Genomic DNA, 5,366 nt, shown 5'->3' on the forward strand with positions numbered 1-5,366 from the left:
AACATCAGCTTGCAGGGACATGTAGCTTTCCTTCACATAGAGAGCTACACCCCCGCCCCTTTTGTCAACACGATCCCTCCTGTATAGGGTATATCCCTCTATCCCCATGATCCAGTCATGGGTGGAGTCCCACCAGGTCTCCGTTATCACAATGAGCCCCCTGACTCTTACCCGCTGTCCAGTCCCCCTAATGGGTGCCCCGCCTGCCCCAGCTCCAGCCCTTTAAGGAAAAAAAAGCAACTTCCCTTGGACACACTGGCTGCTGCAGCAGCCTTGGGGCTTCTGGGGGCTTGTGCAGAGCCCCTCATGCAGCTCAGGGCAATGGGGGGCAGTGGGGATCGTCCCCTTCCTGGCAGCAGCTGGGGAATGGGGCTTTTTTTTCTTCAAAGAGCCAGGAGCTGGGGCGGGCAAGGCACCCATTGAGAATGGCCGGGGGATGGGGCCTGTGTAATTCAGAAATTTGGCAGCATCTGATCTCTAAATCAGATTCGGCTGAATTTATTTGGGACAGTGATTTGAATCACCACCCCCCAAATTGGCCGAATCTGAAGCAAATACTAGCTGCTTTACACAGGCCTAATATTAAGTTTAGCACATATTTAATGTTTCAGGAATGATTTTTTAAAAAGCAATATATTGTGTAGGCCTACTGCTTTATTTTAATTGTAAGAATCACTAGCAATATTCTTAGACTCATACTCGAGGCTATAGGTATGGCCTGTATTTTTCTTGTAGTAGTTTACCATAGTGTAGGTACAATGTAAAATGTGTATATTAAAAAAAATATTCAAATAAGAGTCTACATGACCACTAAACTAAAACTTCTTTCCTTTTGTGTTATTAGACATTTATGGCACATTTATGGCAATCCAACGTGTCTGAGACATTTTCTGAAGGCAGTTGTTTTTTTTAGTTTCCTAAGGCAAAACTGAGTAGTTAATTTCAATATCACGTGTTGTGCTATATTTATTAATGCATCATGTAAACATTTAATGGATCTATTTATTAATGCTTTTTGATATATTCATATTTATAATGGGGTGTGTGGGGGGCCTCCAATTTTCTGTTTGCCCAGGGCCCAATAAGTCCTAATCCACCACTGAAATTTCAGAGGGATCATGATAGGAGTTTTCAAATATTTGAAAGGCTGCCATGAAGAAGAGGAAGAAAACCTGTTCTTCTGTTCTGCACAGGACAGGGCATGAGGCACTGGTTTAAAACTACAACGAAACAGATTTAAATTAGATCTTAGGAAAAACTTCCTTACTACTAGAACAGTGAGGCACCAGGGGCGTTACGTAATTTGATATGGACAGTTTAGAAATGGCACTTTTGTACTCATGCAAGCAGTTGTATAAACTAACCTTTGAGGTCCTCTCCAATCCAATGATTTTTATGACGCTTGTGCCTTTGTTGGGTTTGATGTTGCTTATATATTAGTATGCAACAAAAGACAAATCAGTGGATTAACCTTAACTTAATTTTAAAATTTTATATGAGAACATTAAAAAAGCAATAAGAATCGGAACAAGAGAGCTAGGAGAGCTACTGCCCATGTAGATAAGCTTGAATTGAATACATTATAGAATACAGGTAGCTCTAGAAGTATAGGAAATCCCTAGAAATTTATTTCTTTACATACTATATAATAAACTACTGTGAAATTACAATGAGAGCATTTTGATGGGTATGATTACACTGTACTTTCACTATGATTATATTTTAACACATTAATTAGCTGCATTTCATATAGCAGGAAGATTAGCTGCTTGATTTAATTATTTCTTACTCTTACCCAATTATTTTTGTATTTAAACACATGACGTTATATCTACTCTGAAGTTATACTTTTTGATGCATGCACTTTACACACAGTTAAATAACTAGAAGATCAGGTCTGTGGGTTCTACTTTAAACAAGGGATGGTCAACCTTGGGCATGAATGCCACAACTGGCATAGGCAGCCTTTATGTGTGGGAGGAGGGGACATACACTAGAGCAACAGATAGGGCAGGAAGCAGAAAGCACATCAGGAGATCAGACAGTGAGCAAGAGCAGGAAGCACAAAAAGCAGGAGATCAGGCAGCTAGCAGAAGGCAAGAAGCAGAAAGCAGAGCAGCAGATGGGGCAGAGGAAAGGGATCAGAGCATCACTTGTGGAGGGTGCAAGGCTAATTTGTGGCATGCCTGCAAAAAAGGTTGTCCCTCAGTACTTTAAATCATAACTTACATGCAAGTATTATGTAATTACATCTCATAGGGCATGTCTATATGTCTTTCTACAGCAATGTAGCGATCATGTGTGTCCACATGTGATCACCAGGTACGTCGCCATAGTGGAGCGCTCCTTGTGTATATAGCATGTCGCTATGGTGATGTAGGGGTGAAATTTAACCGTGCACCATGCGCACAATACAGTAACCACCCATACTGTGCTGTGTTTTAGTATTTCCTTTCGGAAGTACTAATGCACAGAGCCATAGCAACATCACTGTACGGCGACGTATAGACGCACCCATACAGTATAAGATGTCATCATACTTTTAACCATCTTCATAAAATCAGAAAAGGTGTAGGGCTGAAAGAGACTTTTAGAGATTATTTAGCTCACCCCCTTCTCTTAGGTACAATCAAGTATACCTACACCACTTGACCAATGTTTGTCAAACCACTTTTCTAAAAAACTCCTCAAGTTTCAAGGATTCCATGGTCTAACTTGATAATGTGTTCTAGTGCTTAACCATATAGTTATTTTCCTTATGTCTCATGCAAATCTCCCTTGCTACAAATTAAATTGATTACGTTTTGTCCTAGCCTTAGTGGACATGGAAAACACCGTCTTTTTTGTAATAAGCTTTTATGAAATGGAAGAGTGCAACCATGTTCTATCTTCACCTTCCAGAGATACCAGGGAGCAAGAGAACAGGGACAGCAAACACAACAGTTTGCAAGCAGTTTGTTGGGAGCAAGTGGAGGAAGAGGAAGAAGAGCCAGGCACAAGGCACCTAATCCTGCTCCTGGATGGTGAGACAGGGCTGTCTGTGTGTTTGGCTTGCTGAGTGTTTGTTGTTTGGATGTGTGTTTAGGTATGTGCTCTGAGCAATTGGGAGTGACTGACTGCTAAGTATTCCTGACTGTGTCTGCCAAAAGCTTTAACAAGGGGGTGGAGCCAGTCCAGGCTCAGGAAAGTATAAAAAGAGACTCCCCAAGAGAACCAACAGGAGCAGAAACAGGGCGGTTTGCAGGCAGCTCAGGTGTCAGTTTGCTGACTAGAAGTTCCCTGAGCTAGTCAAAGTCTGTTTTTCTAAAGTCAGGGTACTTACTCTGCTGCTCTCCTTCCTTGCTTTCCTTAGAATCCAGAACTCAGTCAGGATCCTGAACTCAGCTGCTGCTGCTCAAGTTGCACTCCAGTTCTATATTCACCCCTAATTCTTCCCAGTTTTTGAGCAGCAGGTCAAGACAAGCACAGCTCTTACTTAGCCCCTACAACGTTTGTACCAGGAAGTTGCTCTCAGTTCTCTCCAAGAACTTCCTGGCTTGCCTGTGCACTGCTGGATTGCCCTCCAAGGTGATGTCAGGGTGAATAAAGTTCCTCATGAGAACCAGGGCCAGTGATCAGGAAACTTCTGCTAGCCAATTGCAAAAAGCCTCATCCACTTCATCCTCCGGGTCTGGTGGTCTGTAACAGACACCCACCATTACAGCACCCTTGAGGCTATTCCCTCTGATCCTAACTCAGAGACTTGCAACAGGCCTGTTTACAGTTTCATACTGGAGCTCTGAGCAATCATACAGATCTTTTGCATAAAGTGCAATTCCTCCTTCTCTTCTTCCCTGCCTGTCCTTCTTGAACAGTTTATACCCATCCATGACAATGATCCAGTTATATGAGCTATCCCACCAAGTCTCTGTTATTTCAATTATGTCATAGTTTTGTGACTGCAAGGACTTCCAATTCTTTCAGGCTCCATGGATTCATTCACAGACACCTGAGGTAACTAACCAATTCTCCTACTTTCTCAGAAACTTTCTCCTGCTTGTGCTTTCTCTAGGTCACTTGCTTCCCCACTTACCACAGGGCTTTGGTCAACATTACCCAGTAAATCTAGTTTTAAGCCTCGTTTACTAGGTTATCAAGTCTCTCTGTGAAGATGCTCTTCCCTATCTTCATCAGTTGGATCCAGTTTCTTCCTAGCAATCCTTCTTCTTAGAACAGCATCCTATAGTGGAAGAACCCTGCTGGTGACACTATCTGTGCAGCCATGCACTGATCTGTAGGACGTGCCCACTCCTTCCTGGACCCTTCCCTTTGACCAGAAGGATTGAGGATAATGCCACTTGAGCCCTATCCTCTTCACCCTTACACCGTGTAGTTACTTTTGATATGCTCAGGCCCCGCCGGGTCAGTATTATTGGTGTCCACATGGATGAGCAGCATGGGGTAATAGTCAAAGGGAGGGATGAGTCTTGATAATCCTTTTGAGACATCTCAGATCCAAGCTCCTGGCAAAGAGCAGATCTCCCAAGACAACAGGTCAGGCTAGCAGATGATGTGTCCATCTCCTGTAGAAGGGAGTCTCCAACCACCACCACGCATCACTGCCTTTTGAATGTGCTCCTTCTTCTTTGTTGTTATGGCTCCATATTTCTCTAGGTAAGCTGTTGCAGGTGAGGATGAAGACTTTTGCTTGCTGTCAGAAGTCATGAGCTTCCAGCTTCCACTTTCCTGGGAGTTCATGTCATCTTCCCTTTCCAGTGCCAGCCCTGGCAGTCCTTACTTTACAGTCCTGGAGGTCTGCTACAGCACTGAATGAATTCACTCCTCATGGCTGAGGATCCTTCAGAACCTCCGCTTGTAGCTTTCTGACCTGCTCCATAAGGTACCCTACCAGGAGGCACCACTAACATTATCAGCACTTTCTCACCCAGCTGTCACTGGAAGGAACCTGCAAGCTACTGTCCCCAAGAGCATCAGACCAGGACCTGGGTGGATGCCTCAATGGTTAGTGGTCCTGCCTGGACAGATACTTTACAGTTGCAAGCAGAGGAATATCTGGAAGTCACACTGGCCATGGCATTGGAATGTCCTCTAGACATCTCTCTGGGTCTCTTAAATCCTCCGCCTACTTCTTCCTGCCCCTCTCTGCAAGAAGATCTTCCCTAGCAAACTCCTCTGTAAGCTGCCCTGTTTAGTGCTTTTTGGTCCTGAAATACTTCCCTTTCATAGATTTCATAGATTTCATAGACATCAGGGCTGGAAGGGACCTCAGAAGATCATCGAGTCCAGCCCCCCGCCCAAAGGGCAGGAAGTCAGCTGGGGTCATAGGATCCCAGCAAGATAAGCATCCAATTTCCTCTTGAAGTTGT

This window comes from Crocodylus porosus, unplaced genomic scaffold (genome assembly GCF_001723895.1).
Source record: "Crocodylus porosus isolate Cpor-Errol unplaced genomic scaffold, CroPor_comp1, whole genome shotgun sequence".
NCBI classification, from domain to species: Eukaryota; Metazoa; Chordata; order Crocodylia; family Crocodylidae; genus Crocodylus; species Crocodylus porosus.